General features: G+C 37.8%; 1 protein-coding gene across 3 annotated transcripts in view; it reads left to right on the forward strand.

Annotated features, from left to right (window-relative positions):
• The window catches only part of LOC131686824 (cytochrome P450 315a1, mitochondrial), a 414542-nt gene that overhangs the window by 262643 nt on the left and 124166 nt on the right, over nucleotides 1-27733 (forward strand). The window lies entirely within an intron of this gene.

Genomic DNA, 27733 nt, shown 5'->3' on the forward strand with positions numbered 1-27733 from the left:
TCACACGTTGTTGTTTCTTGCGTATATTTTGATATAAATTTGATCTAGGAATAACACAAAATGACAGTTCTAAAGACGATCGTCCAAAATTCCTCTCGACGGAAGATTTTGACTGTGAAATCATCTGAGACACCACTAGTTAGCAGACATCCATGGACCATTAAATGCATGAACCATTAAAAGCTAAAAAATGGTCAAAGTTAAGCATTAAAACCACCATTATAACAACAAAACAGCCGATTTTTAACAATAAGTTGATTAATTTTTTTATTTTTTATTTATTGATTTCGGTGGTTAAAGCAGTAGTGTAGTTAAACTACTACAACAAAGTGTTTACTCGAGTTAATCAGTTTCTTTTGCAATTATTTACCCTGATTTCAAAATCTTTAAACACCCGTTAAATTTTACGTCTTGACCCTACGAAACTCCGTGTAAACCGGTTCTACTATATTTATCTTCGAACATATTCGGAGTTAAGCTTTGATACTTTGCAATAATATTCTCAAGTGATATGGCTATTAATTACATAAGAAAAATAAATATTTTTGGGATGATTTGAATAGATTCGTTCCCTTAATCAAATGAGGCAGTTATCTTATTATCTTAGAAATATTGAAATTTGTTCACGAAAAGTGAAATTTGTGTGCATGTTTGGTTTATTATTTTAGTCTTGATGATAGTACACATCGACAGTATTATTTTGTAATTGTAATTGCACCAGTAAGGCTCAAAAAGTGTTTAGCAATTCTGCATTGTTGGTGTAGGTCGCACTTCGGCCAAAATTTGAACTAGTTATAGCAATATATCTTTTTACATATACTTGAGTGACTAACCTTGAAAAGAAGTATTCCACTACACAAGCGTTGGAGAGCGTTGGAAGAATTGGTATTAATTGATTTGATCAGTCATTGACAAAAACCAATGTGAAAAATCTTTCTTTAATATTTAAAAGGCTTGAAATAAATCTGAACGCTAATTTTTATTTGAACATTATAGTGTGCTTCTTGCTGATTTCACATTTATCGCGAATAAAGAAAAAAATAAAAGTCTATGTAGACTTTTGGCGTGGGGGAAGGGGGGGAGTGATAAAAGTCTGCTACAATCTACTAGGGGGGAGTGGGGGTTAAAAGTTCGGTCTGCGTGGTTTCTGAACGGTCACTAATGTTCTCCAGGAGGACAAGTGCTGTTTGACAATGTAAAGAATATTTTGGATTTACCCGCTAGGTGACACTAGTGAGCACGCATTTTTCCTTTCAATTTCTGCATCTCAACATTAAGGCAGTTTAGAAGAGTGGTATCTTCAACAAAGTTGCTCGAGAGGTCGAGGACTACCCAACGATTCGTTTAGAATACTTTCACTATGCGGCGCTAGTGAGCGCAGAAACTTATATTACATGGTAAATTGTGATGCATCTCAAGAGTGTAACTTAGAAAGATGATCTGTTGGCAAATTTCTTTAGGAGATCAAGGGCTACTCGATTGCCATGCGGCGCTAGGGAGCAGGCATTTTTTTCAAATTTTTTTTCTCGGGATCAGGATAATTTGGATGGGTGCTATCTTTGGCAAAATTCATCGACAGGTTGAGTTTTGTTTTGCGGGGATCAGATTAGTTCAGAACTCACACATCGCTAGGGAGATGATTTTTAAAAATTGGATATTTTTCATGTTCCTAAATATTTTGCAAAGCATCTATGACTTCAGTGTAATTTGTTGGCTAAATGATATCATTAAATAAATTCTCCCAATTGATGGTCTATAGCAGTGGATTTCAACCGGGGGTGAATTCACCCCAGGGGTGAATTAGAATAATGTAGGGGGTGAATTATGTGGGGTAAATTGTAACTTGTTATTTACCATTACATATTGGTTGAGTCAGTCAAGAAAAAATGCTGCCTGAGAGAGTACAGAAACAGAGTTCAAATTGAAAATAAACTTAGGTGGTTAGCAATTTTCACCAAAGGGGTACATGATAAGGATCAATATTCGGAAAGGGGTACATGGAACGAAAAAGGTTGAAAACCACTGGTCTATAGCTAAGTTATGATTATATTTTCTTAGGGTTGTATTTTATCCCATCGACCACTATATACGCTTGCATTACATTTCATTTCATTTTATTGATTTTTTCAGCTGACTGGGTGTCTTATTGAAATTACTTACAACTAATTAATATTAATTCAGATACAAACACACACACGCTTCTTTCATATTAAGCAATATTACAATACATTAAAACATAACATACGTTAATCAACACAAAACATAACATTTTTTTTACATTTCTCATGTTTCTTATGCAAGCTTATGTATTTCCATGTTGAAGTGGGATCCAAGGAAGTGCGGGATTGTTATTTCGAAACTCTCGAAACCGTATACCACGAGGCCATGTTTTTGGAGATAGCGCTTTTCCTTTTAAAGTTGAATCCAGTTCAACTTTGAATGAAACGAAGTCGAGAACCGAAGTATCCTGCCATGCTGGTACAAGCTTTTTCACTAGTATTGGCATTTTAGCATCCAGACATGTGGTCACAAGATTTGACACCTGTTCTTCGCTAACGTCGCTACCGATATTTGCCAAGAATAGCTTGAATCTATCATCGGTACTCGAGAAACTCGATAGTGGAACTTCTTTCAAGGACGAGGACAGAGGATCAACTATATCTTGCGTAGAAACGTTGACAGCATGCTCATATTGTTGAGTAGGTTTCGTCACTTCTAAAAAGTTGCTTACAGACGCATTCAACAGATCGATACTGGTCCTTAAATTTTCGATCTTCTTATCGCGTTCCTTTTCACGACTGGCGTGCACGGCAACGAGCGAGGTAATTGAGTTGCGAAATCTGGTGTTTTCTAACACATCAACACACCTATCATACATCCAAAAAATGTTGGAGTTGGTGCAAGCGTGAAGCTCATCATCAGTTAGTAAGGGTGGGCAAAACGCGATTCTGGTCTATGCGGTACGAAACGAAACGAATAACTCTTCCGTATTCTCTTAACGATACGAAACGAAACGAAATTGTAATAGTAGATTTTGTTCGCAACACGAAATTCTATTTCGGCGAAAACATTTGCGAACTTTTGTGAAATTTTTCAAAAATCTCTTGATATAAGGAAAGTAAATTTTTTTAAATACTTTTGTATAGCTGAATGTGTCTAATTATGAAAAATGTTTTTAACTCATGGTAAGCGATCGGAGATTAAACACCTTTTTCAAAAATGTGTGACTGCATATTTGTAAAAATAGTCAGGAAAAGCCATATAGATTATTAGAGCGATTATCTCTTTTCGAGTTAGCCTAAGGCTTACTGGCCCACAGAAGCAATCTAGCAAAACAAAATTATAACTCATTTTGTTTGCATTCTAGCAAATTCTGAACTGTTACATCTAAGCCGTTTTTGTTTCGATTATAGAAGTTTTAACTTTAGTCATTTGCCTCTTTTACGGATTAGAGAAAGTTCCAACTCTATGTGCGGAATTGGGACACGAAAACAGGTCAGTTGCGTACAAGGCCAACTATGCTATGCCCGCCCCGATCAAAGCCTTGTTTGAGGCTCAAGCTTCTCAACCTAAATTTAATGACGGGACAAGTATTCGTTTTCGGGTAATAATTGTTAGATTATAAACGATAAACTCGAAAAAAACTCCAAATGCGTAAAATGAAATTTCTTACCATAAAAAGAAAGGGCATTTAGTTTAAAATTTCTACTGGAACTTCTATTACAAGACCTCGAAATAGAGGATCCTTAAAAACAGAATTATTTCGTAATATCCAATTTCATTCTATCATTGGTTTTTGGTCCTTATTTCGTGTGAAAATTGCCCGATCAATACAATCAATAAACTGTTCAAAGAACGTTCTTTTCCCAACAATATAAAATCACATGTAAAGTTACAAGCAACCACAGTCGAATTAAAAAATTAAGAATGGTCAATAATTATACTTGTTACAGCTTAGTCGCATGAAACCTTAATAAATTTATATTTGTTCTACCCACGTTACACATTTTTGGAAATGGTAGATCATTACATTTCGAACTGTGAGTCTGATTCATCGGATTTTTTTACGAAATGTTGACGAATAAATGCAAAGACCATACAAAGCTTTTTAAAAAATTTGAGAACTCCTTTTTTAAGGAAAATGGGTATTGTTTCCGTGTTAAGCGACGCAAACTCGATTATGAAAACTTTTTACTTAGCTTAGCTTATACCAAAATTTGTAAACTAGTGTATTAAATTTGTAAATTAGTAAACCTGATGCAGAACTTTGAATAGGCCGTTAACGCACGAGATGGACGGCTTTTCTCTGCGATATAATTGTATAAAATGAATAAGCTGTACTTTGAATAATTTTTTCATTAGTGCACCATGTGCAAATAGATTTAACCAAGAAACAGTTATACAACGCTAAAATTAATTGAATATTGATAAATTTCGAAAAGCTTCGCAAACTTTGCGAAACAGGCAAAAAAATTCGCAAAATTTCGGCGAAATTTGCGGATTTAAACGAAATCTTCGTTAACGTTTCGTTTCGCAAAGTTCGCGAAAAATTTCGTTTCGTTTCGATTCGTTCCGACAATTTGCGAAAAAATAAAGTTTCGCCCACCCTTATCAGTTAGGCCAGTGCATTGCTTATGAAATACACGCCAGCCGTTGCAAAAACCGTCACAAAAAACTGAATTTGCCTTTTCAACGGTACGATTACATTTTCCGCATGCCATATCCGATCGTAGGTCAAAGCTGTGCGATCAGATAATAGACACTTTCAGCAGTTTGATATCAGGGCAAGCCGTGGAAACAAAAGAATACGTTGCCGGTGCTGTTGCTTCGAGGTGATATTTTCACACAAAAATCCTCGGGATCTCGATATTACGGGATTAATACGGGTTGCTAATACCGGGATTCGACAATCACGATGTACAGCTACAGTTCTATATCACAACCAATTCTTCGCGGAGCCGAAATCACGAATACTAACGCGTTTTCACATAAAGAACTTGCGACGCGTTTGTGCAAATCGAATCTTGGTCATTTCTCGAAAATTTCAAACGTGCACCCGAGACACATGCGTGTTAGGTTTGTTCTAAAGTTTCAAGTGGGTAATTACCAACTCGATTATTTTCAAGTGGATAGTACTACCTTTACTACCCACATTACCTACCAGCCCTGATTATTGAATATTTCATTACACATATGTATAGTGGGATCAAACTGCATTCGTCTTTCTGAATAATTAGAAATTTAGAAATAGGCCACTTTAAAGTATGGCATGTACAAATAAAGTAAATTAAGGGCCAAATCGGGTAACAAAGAGTTTTTAGGCTTACTGTAGATTGAACTCACTCTACAGTTAAGAGCCAGCAGAAGGGCATTTGCGCGTGGAATGTCAGCATTAGAGACTTAAGGCGAACACCCTATACATAATATGTTCAAACCTTCACCAAGCAGGTTTGTTACAGTGGAGTTTTCGCAATAACCCTGCAATTGCCACGTATGATATTACCCAGCCGCGAATGTAGTGCCAGGACATTACTTTTAATGGAGCATTTCAGTAGTTGAACTGCGAAATAAATAAAATCATTTAGCTCAACATAAAATAAACCGTTTCTAATGTGGATGTACAAATCCCGCCACACAAGCAGCATATACATATATGATATGTAAAAAGTTGTCCCATTTTACCCCGAGTATCAAATCAACGGCAGAAACATATTATATCATTATCCAATAAGCCAACATCCAACCAATGCTAATCAAATCGTCATCGTCAATCGCACTACCGCTTGCCAAAAGAAAATTAACCAAACGATGAATTTATCTGAGCCCGCCACGCATAATTTAAAGAGCAAGAGAGTAGGGTCTCTCGCACCCAACCACCCCTTCGCACGCGCACACTTGCAATCCGTTTATTGAATTCCGAAAAAAGAGCGTTCTGCTTTCTCTGCGATGTGTGCTGATCATTGTATGCATTAAACTGGCACACCTGTGCATCATTGGATGGAATGATGCTTGGCGGCAGTCATTGAATATATTCCAACCGAAGAGTTTGAGCTGACACAAAATGTAACAACTACTACGTCCTTGACCTGTCAAACAATTTTGTTGAAGACACCATCTTTCTAAACTGTCTTAATATTGAAATGCTGAAATTTAAAAAAGGTGCTTACTAGCGTCACCCAGAAAACGTGCTTACTAGTGTCATTTAGAGTCACCTGAATTACCAGACTACAATAAATCTACAATATGCTGAAAGTTTTACCCTCCTTAGCGCTGCCTAATGGGTGAGTTATAAACTAATCTGTTCACCGTAACGCAGAGCTCGACCTGCCGATGAATATTACCAAAGACATCACCGTTGCAAATTATCATGATCTCGAGATACAGAATTTAAAATATATACTTGCTCACTATCGTTACCAACCGATTCAATTCCAATTTAATCTATCCTTTATATATAACTAAGTTTATTTAGGCCCAAATACGGCAGCTTAACGAGGCCGATAATTCATTATTTAGGTACATCGCACGTGTTAGTGGGGGAAGAGAAAGCCGTATTTCGGGGCGGCTTGCTCCCCTCTTATGTTAGTAATGGAAAACGGTAGGAAGTGGGATACATATTGTAAAATTTTGTAATCGCAGGGACGAGGGGAGGGTCGATATTTCGGATGATTATTGGCCCTCCGATGCTGTCATGATGTTCTTGTGACATGTGTCATGATGTTCTGGATGGACGGTTATCAAGAAAGGTATGCATCGTAGACTCGTGAAGCAATGCCATATTGTAGATACAGGGAGAGGTTGACGAGGTTCTACTGTGAATGAGAGGGGAAAATGTATTAAACTTGGACATCAATAGTTTTCAAAAAGGTGTAGATAAGAAAAATGTAGGGGTGGTCACGGCTTGCCAGGACGTCCCGGACTGGCACATAGGGTGATCTACCTCGGGCCCGAAGGGAATCTATTAGTTGGGACCTGGCAACACGGTAATCAGCGCACAGCCAAACAATATGCTCGATGTCGTGATAGCCGTTCTCACAAACACAATGATTACTGTCAGCAAGCCCTATACGACGGAGATGCGCATCCAACGAGTAATGATTGGACATGAGCCTTGACATCGTACGAATAAAGTCCCGGTTCACATACAAGCCCTTAAATCAAGCATTCGTTGATACTTTCGGGATAATAGAATGTAGCCACCGTCCCAGATGCCCATTGCTCCATGAAGTTTGCCAACTTTCGAGCGTCCTCTGAAGAGAGATACTGAAAAATTCATTGAAGTAAAGTGTCGCCTTCTAATGCGCCCACCTCGGCTAAAGAGTCCGCCTTCTCATTGCCCGCAATAGAACAATTGGACGGGACTCAAACCAAGGTAATCTGGTAAAATTTTTCAGATAAAGCACTCAGATATTCCCGTATTTTTCCCAAGAAATACGGTGAGTGCTTTCCAGGCTTCGCCGCACGGATGGCCTCAATGGAGCTGAGACTGTCCGAAACGATGAAGTAATGGTCTGCGGGTAGAGTATCAATGATCCCGAGAGTATACTGAATGGCAGCTAATTCTGCAACGTAAATTGAAGCAGGATCGTTGAGTTTGAATGACGCAGCAAGATTTTCGTTGAAGATACCGAAGCCTGTGGTCCCGTCGAGAATTGATCCGTCAGTGTCGACAGTTGCCGCAGTCGACTTGATGGTATTTATTATAGAAAATATTTGGGACCACTTGTGGGCGAATGTGATCCGGGATTTCACAAATCTCTTCCTTCGTGGATGTGTCGAAAAATACATTTGGAGCAGAAGTATCTAAGAGATAAGCACGATTCACGTTATACGAAGATGAATTGATGTTCTATGTCATGTAATCGAAGTACAAGGACATGAATCGGGTCTGAGAATTAAGCTCAACAAGCCTTTCGAAATTTGCAATCACCAATGGGTTCGAAATATCGCATCGAATGAGCAATCGATACGAGAGGTCCCAAAATCGATTTTTTAGTGGAAGGACGCTCGCCAGCACTTCTAAACTCATCGTATGGGTCGAGTGCATGCAACCCAAGGCAATACGCAAACTGCGATACTGGATTCACTCTAGTTTGATGAAATGTATGCTCGCAACGGAGCGAAAGCAGAAACATCCGTACTCCATCACTGATAATATCGTTGTTTGGTACAGCTTGATTAGGTCTCCTGAGTGAGCAGCCCACCAAGTTCCGGTTATTGTACGGAGAAAGTTGATCCTTTGTTGGCATTTCTGTTTCAGATACCTAATGTGACATCCCCAGGTGCCTTTACAGTCGAACCAGACCCCGAGATATTTGAATGTTGAAACCTGAGCAATCGTTTTATTCATTAACTGAAGCTGTAGTTTCGCTGGTTCACGCTTCCTTGAAAATACGACTAGCTCAGTTTTCTCCGTAGAGAACTCGATACCCAGCTGGAGAGCCCAAGCAGACAAATTGTCCAAAGTATTTTGCAGTGGTCCTTGCAAGTCGGCTTTGGAACCTGTAATAGAGACCACACCGTTATCTGCAAGTTGCCTTAGCGTGCAGGAATTGACAAGACATTCGTCAATGTCATTCACGTAAAAATTGTAGAGAAGAGGACTTAGACATGAGCCCCGGGAAGGCCCATGTAGCTAAATCGTGATATCGATAAATCACCATGCGAGAAATGCATTTGTTTTTAGACAACAGGTTTAGCAAAAAGTTATTTAAAATTGGTGAAAGACCATACTGGTGCAACTTCTCATAAAGAATGTTGATAGAAACTGAATCGAAAGCCCCCGTAATATCCAAGAATACTGATGCCATCTGCTCTTTGTTAGCATATGCCTTTTGAATTTCTTTTGAGAGCAACGCAAGGCAATCGTTCGTCCATTTGCCTTTTCGGAAGCCAAATTGTGTATCTGACAGTAAGCCATTTGTTTCGACCCAATTGTCAAGACGAAACAAGATCATTTTCTCGAATAACTTCCGAATACAGGATAGCACTGCAATCGGTCAATACGAGTTGTGGTCGGAGGCTGGTTTTCCTGGTTTTTGGATGGCGATGACACTCACTTGTCTCCAATCATGTGGGACAATGTTACCCTCAAGAAACTTATTAAATAAATTCAACAAGCGTCTCTTGGCAGAGTCTGGTAGATTCTTCAACAAGTTGAATTTGTTTCTATTTTGCTCTGGAGCTTTATTGTTACATGATAAGAGAGCAAGTGACAACTCCACAATCGAAAACGGTGTTTCGTTCGCGGTATTGCAAGGCGACGCGGCGCGGTAGATTTTCTGTGCCGGGGCGGAATCCGGACAAACCTTCTTGGCGAAATCGAATAACCAACGGTTTGAATATTCCACGCTCTCGTTAGTACTGCTTCGGTTTCGCATACGTCGGGCCGTGCCACAAAGAGTGCTCATCGATGTTTCTCTTGTTAACCCGTCGACAAACCGCACCAGTAACTGCGTTTCCTGGCTTTCATTAAATTTTTCATTCGCTCTTCTAATATCGCGTACAGTCGATAGCTAGCGACTAACCCGTTGTTCCGGAAGGCTTTATACGCGGCAACCTTCTCCGCGTACACGTCTGAGCACTCTTTGTCCCACCACGGGTTGGGAGAACGTTTTTGGGTGTTCCCGTCGGATACTCGCTTCGTCTGAGTTTGAATCGCGATATCGAGAATCGAGTTGGACAAAAACTTATACTCTTCATCCGGGGGAAGTACCTGTGTTGAATCGATAGTTTTGGATATCTCAGCAGCGTAGCTCTTCCAATCAATGTTTCGTGTGAGGTCATAGGAAACATTGATTGGTTCCGAAGGTCTTGAACGAGTGGTGATTGCCATAACAATCGGCAGGTGGTCACTACCGTGGGGATCAGATATTACCTTTCACTAGCAATCTAACCGTAGTGATGTCGAGCCTAGAGATATGTTCAGTGCACTTGCTTGCGCTGGTGGCCTAGGAATCCGTGTCATTGCCCCTGTGTTCAGCATTGTCATATTGAAGTTGTCACAAAGGTCTTGAATTGTCGAGGATCGAATATCGTCGTACAGACATCCCCACTCTGTACCGTGAGAGTTAAAGTCTCCAAGAAGCAGGGGGGCGAGGGAAGGTGTTCAATCACGTTAGAGAGTCTTCGATATCCCATCGTGGCCCTAAGAGGAATGTAAATAGAAGCAATGCAAAGATTTTTGCCTTTGATTGTTGTTTGATGAGCGACAACTTCAATGCCTGGCGTCGAAGGCAGATTGATTCGATTGAAGGAGTAGTACTTTTTGATCCCTAAAAGTACCCCTCCATATGAGTCTTCTCGATCCAAGCGGATAACGTTAAAATCGTGGAAGTTGATGTTTATATTAGAAGTAAGCCATGTTTCACATAGGGAAAAGGCATCACAATTATTGTAATCTAGCAAGTGTTTTAATGAATCAATTTTGGAAATAATACTTCAGCAGTTCCACTGTAAAACAGTGATCAGATCCGTGATTCCGTTTAATAAGTTAGCCATCGAAGGATGCGATCGCTGCAAGGAGGGGCCATTGTTCAGTCAACTGTTTTAAAAATGTTCTTACTGTTTGTAGAATAGCAATCAGCAAGCTTTTCAGAGGATCGGTAATGTTGAAAGCTGTGAAGATCTAATCCACAATGTCAGAGAATTTAAGGAATCCCGTTTTAGGTTGAGTTTCTGACTGTAAAATGGGAGCACTTGGGATTTTTGGTGCCCCGGAGAGTTCTGGGAACTCCTGGTTGTATCTCAATTTCCCAAAACCAGGAGGTATTATCTTCGGATTTGTGGCAGCACTTCCAGTTGATGAATTATTTTTATTTTGTATCCTTGTTTAGGACAACCTAGGACCCTTACGAGGAAGTTCAGGTGAGTTTTGATTAGATCTTTTCCTAGAGTTTCCAAGCAGAGCCAAAGATGCCCCTCGCAAGGGTCGTTAGAGGCGTTATTGTCAGTTTGCAAGAGAACGAATGGGTTTTCGGAGTGGAACAGCTCTTTTAAGCTTTTCTGCGTAAGAGCATCTGGAGCGATCTTTGGCGGATCGCTTCAGTTTATCAGCGCGAAGTTTGTACGTTGGGCATGTCAAAAGTTCATGCGGATTCTCCCCACAGTAAACACACTTCTTAGCGGGCCTACTGCAAGTATCATCCGCATGGCGTTCCCCACATTTACCGCACCGTTGCTTATTGTTACAGTAGGTGGCCGTGTGACCCAGCTGCTTGCAATTGGAACAATTCATGACCCGCGGTACAAACAGACGCATCAAAGGAAGAATCGCATCGTTTTACGCTCACTCAAGGCTCATGCGTACTCAACTACCTCCGATGCTTTATTCTGTTTTTCTTGTTTATGAGTGTGCATCTGTTGAGCGCCCGATCGGCCAAAGCCAAGTGAATATAGTATCTCACATGTTCGTATTTTTTCTCTCTTACGCTCACCTTGGATCGCTGCAATTTAGGTTCTTTCCGATACATGTTCGGAATTGTATCCGAACAATGATGATCGGATCCGTTCGGCAATGCGATTCTTCCTCAAAAATTTGGATCGCGATCTATGTTCGCCTAAATCGAAAATCGATTCAATTCCCACCGCATGCGAGCGGGAGCGGTGCTTGCGATTGTTTGCATTGACGCTGCCGCGGTGTTTTGTATCGATGGAGTGGTGTAGTGTCAGTCGAGTGCATGTGCGTGTTTGTAATGTGCTAAGCGAGCAGATTGTCCCTTTGTATATCATTCATATTATACATTAGGGTGGGGCAAAATGATCGTTTTTTCAGCACAGCACTTTTTTGGGTCCTTTTGGGGTCCCAAACAACTGTGCAAAATTTGGGGTCGATTGGTGTTAACCCGGCGTAGCGCATTGCGTTTGAAATTTGTATGGAGATTAGTATGGGAAAACCTACATTTTTGCATTTTTAATTCTATGGACTACAATTCTTCCTATAGTAAGCCAACAAATAGATAGAAGTATAGTCCAGGATATGCTGAACAACTTTACCGAAGGATGTATGGTGTTAGAATGTTTATAAGCCAAGTTATAGCTGTTCAAAGTTCAATACATCGAATTAAATGCCAAAAATCATTTTTATTGCCAACACTGCGGGTGTACCAATGGTATTTCATATAGAATTCCAAAATAACATTATATATTTTAGATTTACCACATTGGTATGTTTGGATGAATTATTCAAAAGCCTTTGCTCAATTCCATGAGCGTAGGTAGTTTAGCAATAGGGCGTAGTGAGGGGTGAGGGGTACTTTAATATGTAGAAATTCGAACTGAAATGTTGTCGAGTTGGAATGTTCAGATGAATTATTTCAAAACATTTACACATTGTCCTACGCATAATAGTTGCGATGAAATAAAACATACTGTATCCCTTTGCCTTGACTTTTATCAATAGAAGTTATATTACAGACTGAATCTGTTGAGTTGATGTGTCAGAGGATTATATTTCGGTATAATATGCATGATTTGATAGCATGCTCATTTCTATGCTGTTCTTTCACGAGGCGTAAAACTAATTTCTGGATTTCAACATGAAATCCACCAGATCCCTATATCAATTTTTGCTTCAGGTGATCGAACAGCATCGAAATGAGCATCCCATCAAATCATAGTGTGTATTAAACTGAAATATATTCAATGCAATCCTCTCACATGTCAACTGGACATCAGTTGATTCAGTCTGTAACGTAACTTCTATTGATAAAAGTCAAGGCAAAAGGATGCAGTATGTTTTATTTCATCGTTACTATTATGCATAGGACATTGTGTAAATATTTTGAAATAATTCGTCTGAACATTCCAACTCGACAATATTCCACATCGAATTTACCCCCCTTATCCCTCACTACACCCTATTGCTCAACTACCTGCGCTCATGAAATTGAGCTAAGGCTTTTGAATAATTCATCCAAACATTCCAATATGGTAAATATAAAATATATAATGTTAATTTGGAATGCTATATGAAATACCATTGGTACACCCGCAGTGTTGGCAATAAAACTGGTTTTTGGCATTCAATTCGATGTATCGAACTTTGAACAGCTATAACTTGGCTTAGAGACATTCTAACAATATAGATCCTTGGGCAAAGTTGTTCATCATATCCTGGACTATACTTCTATCTATTTGTTGGCTTACTACAGGAAGAATTGTAGTCTATAGAATTAAAAATGCAAAAATGTAGGTTTTCCCATACTAATCCCCATACAAATTTCAAACGCAATGCGCCACGCCGCACAGTGATCATCTTCCATACAAAAGTCGGACAAAACCTCAAAAGTGGCCCGAATTTGATGAAAACTTCACATTAGGGTAATTTTGTGACGCTGAATTCATATTTCATGTTTATTTTTTTGTTTTTTAATTCCTCAAAATTTTGGCACTTAGGGTGGTTCGAAAATTCAACATTTACGAATATAAAGTGCACTATTTCCGAAAATTCGTTTTCAAAAAATTAGGTGCGGTGATTTTTTTAGCAGAATACACATTTTTTCAATTGTTGATAATGATAAGACACATCTATAAATTATATTGCGCACCCTGAGTAGTCAAAGGCTACCATGCGTCTCCTTCAGACGTATCATGAAAAATCACCTTTTTTCATACCTCGGGGCAGAAAGGGGCAAAACAAGATATTTATTTTCGGGAAGTACACTAATTTTTAAGTATAATGAACAACAAGCGATCTTTCCGAACCGTTTCAAAAAAAAGTACAACCACTTTGAATATTATAACTAAACTATTGCTCGATTTATTATTTGTTTTTCATATCTGAGCTAGAAGAAAGGCTTGTATCGACTAAATCGAATGGCAGCTATAAGTCCAGCGAATAATCTTTCAAATGAAATTAGTTTGACCCCAATCGGAATCTTAACTAAAAAGATGTATTCATTTGAATAACTTAGGTTTTAAAAGAGTTTTCCTCAGAATTCATCATCTATTTCACCTTTGAAGTTCTGCAAAAAATTGAACTCTCGTCTTTGGGACTTAATATTTTGGAAAGACTCTATTCAACCTGTTAAGAAACAGAGAAAAATGTTAAATCACGAAAAATCTAAGATAAAATTTTGAGGTTTTGTCCGGCTAGGCGACACTGTGCGCCGGGTCAACACCAAACGACCCCAAATTTTTCACAGTTGTTTGGAACCCCAAAAGGTACCAAAAAAGTGCTGTGCTCGGTTGATGTGGCTATGATTACGTTTTTCCATATAACAACGCCCCACCCTATTATACATACAGTGACACAATCTCATTTTCATACACCACTGTGCGGAATGCTTATATGCATTTTACAAGTAAAAAATGAGTTCACGAGACGTTTTATTTATGTAGAAATAGTTTGCTAGACAGCATAAGGAAGATACAATAATTATCTTTGTACTACAAATGCTCATTTTTTCACAAAAAATCATAATTCTAAAGATAGTCAAATATACACGCAATCTCATATTCGTACAGTACACATATTTTTCAAAAATCAATTGCAATTTCTATAATCAATATTCAATGTGGTACCTTTTGTTTGTAATTACAGTTTTCAATCGTATTGGAATGCTAACAACTAGTTTTTGTGTGCATTCAACTTAAATTTTAACCCATCTTCTAAATAGTAGTTTCTAAGATCATTCTCATTATAATCCGGATAGTTTTTCACTTTTTATCCAAATCCTCCCATTTATTTTTCTAATCAGTTAATAAACGGGGTCTGCAGTGGAGAATCCATAACATTTAAACAATTATAAATTTACTATGAACGTTTTTTGCACGCCTTATTTTTTATTATTATTTATTTATTATTTTAGTTTTTTCTCCTGATCGAATTTCCAATGTCCACCATTTTTTGGTAAAAGTACCATTTTACGGAAGCTTTGCTTTAAAATTTATTTTAAGATATTCATATTAAAATGCACACTCTGATCCATCATTCCATCAATGAAGACCAAATTTCTAGCACTTCTAGTGGACATATAATACTCCATACAATAACTCCACTGTCCCTGCGCTTAGCTGCTGTTATAAGACTATTACGTCCAGGTCTGAGTTCGATTTTCTCCACCCAAAACAACAGCCATTTGAGTCAAAGATGTTGAATTTGGACTCGTAGACAAAGTTTAACATCTTTCCAATATTCCAATAAAGTTGTTTAGTGTATAAAAATCAATTCTTTGTTCTTCTCATTGATGAACAGCTTCTTGCTCAGAACATAGGCATTGTAATTGTCAGTTCTCCGTACATTACGAGCCGTACCAGAGCAGACTTATACTTAAATGCTATGATTGAATTTATTTACCATGTACATAACATTAATTACTCGATTTTCTCAAATTTTTCTAATTAAAAATCGATTATCCCTCACCGCAATTTTTTTACAGTTCAAGTTTTTCGCAATATCTGTTCTGCATTTCGCCACATCAAAGTTTTTAACAACATGTTAAATAGTTGGACGCAACTTTTGAACAATTTCGAAGATTTTATGAAGTGATTTAGCTTCATTTTGGTGAGTAATAATTAGTTTCCGTCCCATAATGGCAGTTAGTTTACTTTTTTTTAACCATTACGTTAATTTGAAGGAATTTCTAAAACTAGTGTTGAGGAAACTATGCCAATGAACACTTTTCTGTAGTCATAAAATATATTTTTCAAAGTAAAACAAAAAAATAAAGAAATAACAGGTCTTAAATTACAAAAATAAATGACTTTTCAAAAGTGTACGAATATGAAATTGTGCCATTTTCACACCAAGTAATGATTTTTTATGTGTAGTGTACGGAAACTTGCACACTTTAGATTACAAATGTCAAGAAAATGACAGATGATGATTATTCTACCACATTTACAAAACAATACCTATATTAAATAGCGCAATCGTTTGTGAAACAATATTAAATATAAACACTAGAGGTGTACGAATATGAGATTGTGTCACTGTAGGTATAAATGAATAGCGGACTTTACGCGTTCAATATTTTTGATGCACATCATCAATCCAACTTTGTTATACCACAATGGATTATTGAACGCTTAAGAGCCGCTAATCATTAACAGACTTTGGAGTTTTTGTTTTCAAGACAGTTTGATGTTTTGCATAATTTGTAGTATGATAGTACAGTAAGTTGACTTTGTGGCCAAGCCGGGGTGCGTGGAATCTGTTTCTTTCACTAGGCTGTTCACAGTGATGTCGTGTGGATCTAATTCGGAATGATGAGCGGTCAAGAATGGATTTGGAACGTGATGTTCCGGGTACGACGATTTATCCATCTGTTCTAAATATTGTTTTCCCGATATTTTGATTGCTTATGCTTTTTGTGGCGCTTTTTGTTATTTCTGCTGTCAATCATCATATATACTAGTAAAGAATGTTTGATCTTGTTTGTGTTCGGTATTAGCGGTCCTTACACGTTCAGTTGTTTTGTCAATACTGGAGCGTATTGACAAGATTTTTCAACGTGTAATGGAATGGAGGAAGTATTGACGATATGTGTTTTTTATGTTTCTTGGAGGCTGTTCAATGATAGTACAATAAGATTCCGTTTTTGGCACGTTCCGATTTTTGCATGCTCCCTTTTCGGTACACTAAGATTTTGGCAACAAATGGGTTCCGTTTTTGGAAACATTATTGTTGTACATAATAGGTCTTTTAAAAATGTGCAATAGATATTTTTTGTATCAATTGATATCACATTTTATTTTACTTTCAAACATGGGAGTCATATTACCCTCAAAGGTGCAAATATTTTTTTTTAAATTTTGTGAAAATTGTTTCCCAGTTTCAATACATTAATGTGATAATTTTGAGATGGTTTGCGTAATATTGTTTTAAAACAGCGTTATGCATCTATTTTATGCTATACGTGTTATATTTATTGATTACAATGCATAGAAATGTATTATTTATGTATAATATAACTGGTTACAGTGTAACTAGTGTCTGACGAAATCAATTTTTATAGTAAGACCCAGAGTCTGTGCACTTTAGGAGTCAAATACAGAGGAATGCACTACACTGGATAATAAGACTGTTTCTGGAGAAAATTTTCAAAAGAACCTTTTGTTTGGACAGTTGAAAGTGATTTTTACAACAAAAATGGTTTTCTTCAAACCTAAATATCTTCAGGCATTACAATTCGATTTTCAATCTATCGAACTCGGTCACTAAAAACATGACGCACCGGGTGGAGATATCCCAATTAGCTTCGACAACGTTAGTGATTTTTACACAAGTTGAACGCTAAAGATGGACGTCTGTTCTCTGTGGTATGTGCCTCTCTTTCAGTAATAAGCTACTACTCAATGTTTACTCTCCGAAGCCCAATAGAATTCCCCTAGAATCTTTGCAAAAATTCAGTTGCTTGGAAAATATAGCCGAAGACTGTCCAAATTGATAGTATTTATAAGTTCTTCAGTTCTACGCAGTTCTGTGTCGTAAGTGCCCCAGTTATCGCAATGAACACCATTCTCAGCAGATAGCTAAGCTTTTACAGGATTGTCATCACTTATTCCATCTGACACCACACAAGAACATTATTAAACATACAATTTTTTATATAAACTCAAAGATGTAATTCGGTTTGAGACTCCAAGTTTTCCTAATAGCTTTTCTGTGCTGTCTGAAGCCTTTTCACATTTTTTTGGATCTGGCTCTAATGAGAACAGTTTAGTTTAAATTCTAATATAATTCACACAATACTCACAATCATAGAATTGCGACCTGGATTAAAATTCGCATCTTCGTAAAATTAACCATGTAACATTTTTCAAATCTGAATATTAGGAAAGTATCTTTATACCGTGAGATTTAACCAATTTTCTCTGAAAGTATTATATAACATGGGGTCTACTATTAGATTCAAACTCAACTGATCTTGTCCGATTCAGAAATTCCAATCGATTTGAAAATACTGTGATTTTAAACAATTTGAGGTGGATTGAAATGTTGTTGGCCAGTTATCATGATTGGAAAAATATATGGCTACGAAAGTTGCACACGTTTTCCATCCCTGGTTTTTTAATGATGTCTATAAACAAATTCATTCACACCGATCACTCGAAACCTTTTATGCTAAACTTTTTTTTTGGTTTGTTTGTATCAAGAAACACTAAAAACCTCTGATTATCAAGAGTGATGCTTCTATCAGAGTGCTATGACCTGCCCAATTGTTCAATAGCCCATAGCACAGGAAAGATAGACAAAGATTGTTACATTTATGTGTTTTTATCAGTTTTCAATAATAATGCAATATAACGAAAATATCTATACAAATATCATTTTCACTGCTAACTGAAAATGTCCCTGGCAGCACTGCTCCAGCGGAATCCTTTCAGACTAATACCAATAACTGCAATGCTATAGATAATACAACTGTAAGCGCATACATGAATGGTTATAGTCCTAGTTACTAGCCTTATCTATTTTTGTGAACAAATCTTGCCTGAAACAAACACCAACAGTTACTCCGCCAGAACGGTGATCCTTGTTACTAAATATCACGCAATCCACATTCCAATTATTAGTTCCAAGAACCTAATAAACTTAACAGCATTTCAGTGAAAATTTCGCTTGGTAAACTGTTTTTAAAATTACGATTTATCTATTATATTTTATTATATTGTTATTAGTTGATACATATGATTCCCTTTCTATCTGTTTATTCACACTTAATTTCATGCACACACAAAGGTATGAACTTTATGCGCCGGACTTGTATGCCCTAGCACGAATGCGTTTTTGTTTGATCTCGAAACTGAGGTTTCAACCGAAACTGTTATCACTTAATTTATTTTGACATCAATTTGAGTTATAACCTGGGCCAGCTTCGTCTCAAGCCAAAACCAACTAAACGTGGATAGTCGTATGATTGAAGCAAAAGATATTATCATTACAGTTAAAAACAAGAAAATTGATCAGCGACAATCGATATTTTGTCAATTTTTTGCAAATGCATATCACCGGAAGTAGTGAGCTATATTCGCGCAATGATACGCTATAAAACGCACAACTTTCGAGATTATTTATTGGCATAGAAAAGAAGACAAATCTAAGTTTCCTCTCGCATGCAGCGCATGGAAGGAGCCGAACGCGCCTGAACATTGAAAATTAAACTAAATCCAAACAAATCTAAACCAATGTACATTACCACACATCTTGTCTACATCGTAAGTACGGCATTTGTACATACAATGGTAGAGTTCAACTCGAGCGATAACATGCACATGATAGAATTAACACGCAGCAAGGAAATGACTGCGAGTTGAACCTACACAGCGGAAACTGCCACTCCGTGCGGTGTCCAGGTGGACACTGACTCCTACCTATATTTTCAGACAAGCCATATATTTCAATCGTTTAGTTTCAGGGTTGCGCACGAAGGTTTGGATCATTTTTCCGAACGAACATGTTCGCTGCCGAATATGTTCGATGGCACTCAATACCTCACAGCATCGGCAATACGGATCGCGTTAAAAAAAATTGCGATTTCCGATTCTCTTTCTCTTCGTATTCGCATACGTTGTGATGCGGAACGAGTTGTGTGGGTCTGTATCTTTTTAACGAGAGCGGTTTACGATGTATAAGGAAACAAATTCATGTACGCTCATGGCGGTGAGCGAGTTTTCCGCACCTTGCTCCCACTTCAACGTAGCCCAGAAGTGCAGATCCGGCGAAGGTTACGCGAAACGAGTCTGATGGATAGTAATTCCCATCTTCGATGGACTTTGAGTGCAATTGCTTGCACTCCAAAATCTTAACTGATTGAAGGTTAGGGTCCTTCAAGCGGCCAACCCCATCATTCATCAGATCATCGACAGTTAGACCCGCATCACTTACCACATCGTCGATCTCCACATCACGAGAAGGAATGTAGACGCGATACTCCAGCGTAAAGAGACTATTGCCAACGATATCATTGGCCGGTTTCAAGCCAATAATGACTACGCGCAGTTTATCTGACTGAACCTTTTTAATCTCAGTTACGGCCGAGTAACGTTTTGTCAGCTCCCGTGCAACAGTTATGCTGTTTAACGGTTTATTTTTGGGCCGAAAGTATACTACCCAAGAACCAGCGGGTCCAACCTTGACTCGGGGGGCTGTGAGACATTGGGGGAAAGTGGGGGAAGTGGATCGCCCATAACATCATCTGTCTCCGAATCAGATACACGTTCCTCTTTCCCATAATATTCGTCTTCGGAGGGTGATCCTTCTGTTTGTTCCATTTTGTTGCGGGAGCAACACGCTCGACCGCACTATTTAACTTAAATCAAAATAAAAAAAATAAAAGCAATAATAAAAAAAAATCGATAAGAAAAGTAAAAACCTGTTTTAATCCACCTAGCGGTGCAATTGTGCCTTTCTCAAACATGAACACGCGAATTTTTGCGTTGTTTATATTCATTATAAGCTTCCAAATGTATATATTACATTTTTATTATACACGAGATGACAACTATATACAAGAATAGAAATCATTATTCGAGTTCTAAAACTTTGTAAAAGAAAAAACAGCCACATTAATATTAAATTGAAAAAAGGTGCGAAATCGGCAAAGTCCCAAAAAGTCGATCTTTATAAAAAAAAATTTTCGTGATAACATAAAATATGGACGTTTCATGCATTTTAAAGATGTTTGGCATCAAAAATACGAATTCGATTTCTGAAATTTCATGGGGTCCCCCCTTTGAAAAAAATTTTGAGCTTATATGGGAATTTCATATGTGACCGGACGGTTTAGTCTATATTTTCGGAACCATTTAAGCGATCCGTACGAAATTTTATAGACATCCGTGGGGATATTATTCTACATGACATGATAACTATATACAAGAAAAAAATCATTCGAGTTCTAAAATTTTGCAAAAGAAAAAAACAGCCACGGTAATATTGAATTGAAAAAAGGTGCGAAATCGGCAAAGTCCCAAAAAGTCGATTTTTACAAAAAAAAATTTTTTTCGGGATAACATAAAATCTCGACGTTTCATGCATTTTAAAGATGTTTGGCATCAAAAATACGAATTCGATTTCTGAAATTTCATGGGGTCCCCCCTTTGAAAAAAAATTTGAGTTCCGGCTTATATGGTAATTTCATATGTGACCGGACGATTTAGTTTTATTTGGGACTAAGTTTGTGAAAATCGGCCCAACCATTTCCGGGAAACTGATAAGAGTTCGTAAATTTTGAAAGATGGCCGCTTTACCCGGGCACTTCCGGAACCGTCTATGGAGGTCAATGTAGTCAACGAAAGTTTGGTTGGCCGTCGGTGACGTAGAACAGCATATTGAAGTTGTTTGAGAGACATTTTAGCGAAATTTTTACCTTTTTTGCTTTCATCGGAGTATCGGTTTGAATCACAATTTGCTATGTGATCGCACGCCACAACCTGTAACTCCGGAACCGGAAGTCGGATCGGGATGAAATTAAATAGCCATTTACGGGGACGCAATACCTTTCATTTGCGGCCAAGTTTAGTCGAATCGGTCTAGTCATCTCCGAGAAACCGATGTGACTGTTATTCTGAATTTAGATACTTCCGCCGGGGCTTCCGGAACCGATGATGGTGGCCAATGTGGCCAAATAGACTTTGAATGGATGTTAGTGACCTAATACTACAAATCGAAGCAGTTGTGGTCATATTTTGGAAAAAATTTCACCTTTTTACATTCATTGCAGATTTTATTAAAATCGACATTTTCTGCGTGTTCGTACTCATCACCCTGTAATTCCGGAACCGGAAGTCGGATCCATTAGAAATTCAATAGCACCTATGGGAACGTTGAACCCATTTGAGACTAAGTTTGTCGAAATCGGTTCAGCCATCTCTGAGAAAAATGAGTGACATTTTTGGTCACATACACACACACATACGCACATACACACATACATACATACACACATACATACACACACAGACATTTGCCGAACTCGACGAACTGAATCGAATGGTATATGTCACTCGGCCCTCCGGGCCTCCGTTAAAAAGTCGGTTTTCAGAGCAATTGCAATACCTTTCTATTGAGAAAGGCAACAACGAAACACTTCACCAGTTGGTTGCTGACGAGCTGGTGGGTGAATTGATCCTTCGATTCTGTTGTCCGTCACCCGCGTGACCTTCATACAGTAGAGAGCTGGTATAGCTCGTCTAAACAAAGCCGTCTTTCAGGCAAGAAAACTGTTTAGTACCGCACTACACTGCACCACTTGACACAATTTAACGTTTATAATGTTTATAATGTTTATACTCCAGCCCTTGCAGGGATAAACACCTTCGCCGATATCGCCTAACTCAAGGTAATGTTACAACAAACAACGCGCGTGTGTAAACTGAACTTTGCCGAAAGCGCAATCATTAGACATTTGAGATATATTATTATATACCACATGCTGAAAGCATCTACGCTCACTAGCGCCGCATAGTGAGAGTATTCTAAACTAATCTGTTACCGTTGGGTAATCCTCGACCACTCGAGCAACTTTGTTGAAGTTACCACCCGTCTAAACTGCTTAATGTTGAGATGCAGGAATTGAAAGGAAAAATGCGTGCTCACTAGTGTCACATAGCGGGTAAATCCAAAATATTCTTTACATTGTCAAACAGAACTTGTCCTCCTGGAGAACATTACCGAAAACAGCGTTTTCCTAAATTGTCAGACTAGATCTACAATGTTTCATTCTCATTAGCGCCGCCTAGTGGGCATGTTTTGAACTAATTTGTTTGTTTTAGGACAGAGCTCGATCTGTCTATGAATATTGCCAAAGACATCACCCTTCCAAATGGTCATGATCTCGAGATACAGAATATAAAAAATAATGCTCATTACCGCCACCTGGCGGGTCCATTCCACTTTAATCTATCCATAATCAAGTAGCCTTTGACCTCCTCAAGAACTTTGCCGAACATACCTTCTTTCTAAGTTATTAGACTTTTGAGATATATCATAACCTACCATATACTGAAAGCTGCTATGCTCACTAGCGCCGCATAGTGAGAGTATTCTAAACTAATATGTTACCGTTGGGTGGTCCTCGACCTCTAGAGCAACTTTGTTGAAGACACAACTCTTCTAAACTGCCTTTTTATTGATATGCAGAAATTGAAAGGAAAAATGCGTGCTCACTAGTGTCACCTAGCAGCTAAAATAGAAATTTTTCTATACATTCTATACATACTTTACCAAAAACAGCGTTTTCCTAAATTATCAGACTTTAGAAATATACATCTAATCTTAAGAAAGTTTTCTCCTCATAAGCGCCGCCTACTGGGCGAGTTCTGAACTAATTTGTTCCCCGGAGGACAGAGCTCGACCTACCTATGAATATTGCCAAAGACACCACCCTTCCAAATGATCATGATCTCGAGATATATGATTTAAAAAAAATGCTCATTAGTGCCGCCTGGCGGTTCCATTCCAGTTTAATCTTTCCATAATCAAGTAGGCTTTGACCTCCTCGAGAGCTTTGCCGAAAACACAATCTTTGCAAGTTATTAGACTTTTGATATATATCATAACCTACCATATGCTGAAAGCTGCTACGCTCACTAGCGCCGCATAGTGAGAGTATTTTAAACTAATCCACGGTGTTCCTAAAACCGTTATTAACTAAAAAAAATGACCATAAATTTGTCATACGGCATTCGAAAGATACAGTATCCAAGCATCTTCTGAGTGAATTTCAAAATGATCCATCGAGGGATTCGAGAGAAATTGCGATTTGAAGTTTTATGACACGTTTCATAAGGCTACCAGCAAACACCCACGGGTTTGGTCCTATCTCTATAAACAAAAAAATATTTGTCTGCTTATTTAGTACATGGCATTCGAAAGATATAGTAATCAAGTATATCCCCTGCAAGTTTGAAAATATTTTATTGGCGGAATCGAAAGTTATAATGGTTTGGATGTGGTATGCGGTCATAGATGGGTTTTCTACCACCCCGCAAACGTGAATCCATGTTTGTTCATTGACTATTTAGATCGTTTATACGTGTCGCGGTTTTTAAAGAAAAACCTTACCATTTCATTACATAAATATAATGTACAAAAGGTGTAAGTTATATGGTGCACTGAAAAAATATGAAAATAGAGTTGTCTACCAAACGTTAAATATAATGTGTAAATTAAAAACCTGTTTTAATCCACCAAGTGGTGCAATTGTGCCTTTCTCATTTATCCAAACTATTATTTAATAGCTGGTTCGTACAGTATAACATTATGGAAATTTCTTTCATTCTTATTACACTTGGTAAGTATATATAAAAGCACCTTTTTGCATTCATCGCGGTATCATCCACAATCCGTAACTCCGGAGCCGGAAGTCGGATGAAGATGGAATTTAATATCAGTTTCCGGGAACGCAACACCTTTCATTTGAGACTAAGTTGATCAAATCGGTCCAGCCATTTTTGCGAAACCAATATAACCGTTATTCTGAATTTGGACGCTTCCGGATCCGTCGATGGTGGCCAGTGTGGCCAAAGAGACTTTGAATGACTGTTGGTGACCTAGATCTACAAATTCAGCAGTTGTGTTCACATTTTGGAAAAAAATCACCTTTTTACATTCATCGTAGAATTCGTTAAAATGAGGATTTGCTGCGTGATCGTGCGTATCACCCTGTAATTCAGGAACCAGAACTCGGATCCACACAAAATTCAACAGCAGCTGATGGACCTTTCATTTAAAATCAAGTTTGTCAAAATCGGTTCAGAAAATTCCGAGAAACCGATGTGGACAAATCAACAAATTTTTTTTAGTAACCATACTCTCAACTCTTTATCCGGAAGAAGATGTCGGTTGAAAATGAAATTCAAATTAACAAATCCGCACATACACATACATACATACATACATACATACATACATACACACATACATACACACAGATATTTTGCGATCTCAGCGAACTGAGTCGAATGTTATATGAGACTCGGCCCTCCGGGCCTCGGTTAGAAAGTCAGTTTTTGGAGCAATTGCATAACCTTTCTATATGAGAAAGGCAAAAGAATAATATTTAATTAGCTTAATCAGCATGAGTTCAATGTTATCTTCATGTGATTATATTTTGAAATGTTGGTGGAATGGGTTTGAAACGTATACGGGGTGGATGAAGGAAATGCGGGCGTGAGGGTGGTCCAAGGGGAGGGGAGTGATGAAGGAGGGAGGTGTCCGGGCAAGGTGGGGGGGAGGGGCGGCGACGCAATACTCAACTGTATATTTTGCCGTCCATTTGAGACTTGGTTTGAGAAAATCGGTTCAGTCATCACCGAAGAACCGATGTGACTTTAATTGTGGAATATGCCCGGAATTCCGGACTTCCGGAATCGTCGATAGTGGACAATATATTCAAAGAATGTTTGATTGGCAATCAGTGATCTAGATCTGCGAGTAGAAGTAATTTGGTGACCATTTCAATAGTTTTTAGCCTCTGAGGTATTACGATTGTACCGATTTATATGGGAAATTCCAATGTATCCTTACTAACACCCCTGTAACTCCGGAAGCAAAAGTCAGAACCGAATGAAAATCAGCAGCAGTCAATGGTATTGCTGTATCTTTCATTTGAAATCAAGTTTGTAAAAATCGGTAGAGAATTCGTTGGGGAATGGGTGTGATTTTAGCTTAGGAACTTGGCGGGTTAGGTGGCCAATGTGGTCAAAGCTGCTTTGATTGATCATTAGTGATCCAGACCCGCAAACTAGAGTAATGTTACATCAATTTTAATATGTTTTACATCGTTTGAACATCATGGTGGTACCAGTTTATATGGGAATTTGCTGTGTGACCGCACTCTTCAACCCGTAACTCCGGAACCGGAAGTAGGATCAACTAAAAATTCAATAGCAGCTTATGGGAGCGTTATACTTTTCAGATGAAACTAAATTTGCGAAAATCGGCTCAGCCATCTCTGAGAAAATTGTGTGAGTTTAAACGACACACATACACACACATACACACACACATACATACACACACAGACATTTGCCGATCTCGACGAACTGAATCGAATGGTGTATGAAACTCGGCCCTCCGGGCCTCGGTTTAAAAGTCGATTTTTACAGTGATTGCATAGCCTTTCTTTATATGAGAAAGGCAAAAAATGGATAAAAGTTGGAATGTTTACTTCAAAAGGCCATATCTCAATGGTTTGTTGACCGATTCTAATTTTTTTTTATTATTTAACAGGTAGACGTTTCATCGTTAATTTTCATTAAGAAGAATATAAAATAGAGTCATCTACATCAATATATAGATAATATAATTGATCTCAACTATATGTATTATCATTATTTAGTGAATAGTTTTGTATTAAAAATAGCGGCCTATACATTTTTATATACTAGTTGATTGCAATTGCTGTATAAACATCTGAATGTTAAATTCTCATGATAAGTTCAATTCGACAATAAAACTGACAATAGTTAGAGATATGAGCAGATGAACTTGAACCCAACCAGCGAATCACGATTGTACAAAATTTCCAACAAAAATCGTATCATAACATAAATTGATCTGAATCAGCAAATACCTTCATATTTTTTAAATTTTTGGTTTTATTTTTCCATGATTTGTAGTTTGCGTTCGTTGCATTCAACAAATGTATAGAAATTGATAGGTCGTCGTTTTGAATATAAAGATATTCACTAAATAGTGATAATACATATAGTTGAGGATAATTATTTTGTCTATTGTTTGAAGTAGGCAACTCTATTTTATATTTTTCTTAATAAAAATGAACGATGAAACGTCTACTTGTTCAATAATGAAAAAATAATTAGAATCGGTCAACAAACCATTGAGATATGGCCTTTTGAAGTAAACATTCCAACTTATATCCATTTTTTTTAATTTACACATTATATTTAACGTTTGGTAGACAACCCTATTTTCATATTTTTTCAGTGCACCATATAAATAACACCTTTTGTACATTATATTTATGTAATTAAATGGTAAGGTTTTCCTTTAAAAACCGTGACACGTATAAACGATCTAAATAGTCAATGAACAAACATGGATTCACGCTTGAAGTCTGGTAGAAAACCCATCTATGACCGCATACCACATCCAAACCATTATAACTTTCGATTTCGCCAATGAAATATTTTCAAACTTGCAGGGGATATACTTGATCACTATATCTTTTGAATGCCATGTACTAAATAAGCAGACAAATATTTTTGTTTGTTTATAGAGATAGGACCAAACCCGTGGGTGTTTGCTGGTAGCCTTATGAAAGCCTTCAAATCGCAATTTCTCTCGAATCCCTTGATGGATCATTTTGAAATTCACTCAGAAGATGCTTGGATACTGTATCTTTCGAATGCCGTATGACAAATTTATGGTCATTTTTTAGTTAATAACGGTTTTAGGAACACCGTGAATCTGTTACCGTTGGATAGTCCTCGACCTGACGAGCAACTTTGCTGAAGATAGTACTACTCCATCTAACCACGATGTTGAGATATAGAATTATTTTAACATGTGTTGAATATTTGCATTAGCACTAGCACCGCCTTGTGGAGCAATTGCGAGTTATTCTTTCTACCATCCAGAAGTTCTGGACTTCTTTTACAAATTACCGAAAGACATCACCTTTCAAAATAATCAGGGTCTAGATATATTTGACATTGAATCCATTTGATGATAGTCGTTTTTACGACGAGAGGTTCGATTTATATACTCTTTCTTCATAGCACCCCTGGCGACATAGTTCTCAACTAATTGGATACCCTATGA

Source organism: Topomyia yanbarensis, chromosome 1 (genome assembly GCF_030247195.1).
Source record: "Topomyia yanbarensis strain Yona2022 chromosome 1, ASM3024719v1, whole genome shotgun sequence".
NCBI lineage: Eukaryota > Metazoa > Arthropoda > Insecta > Diptera > Culicidae > Topomyia > Topomyia yanbarensis.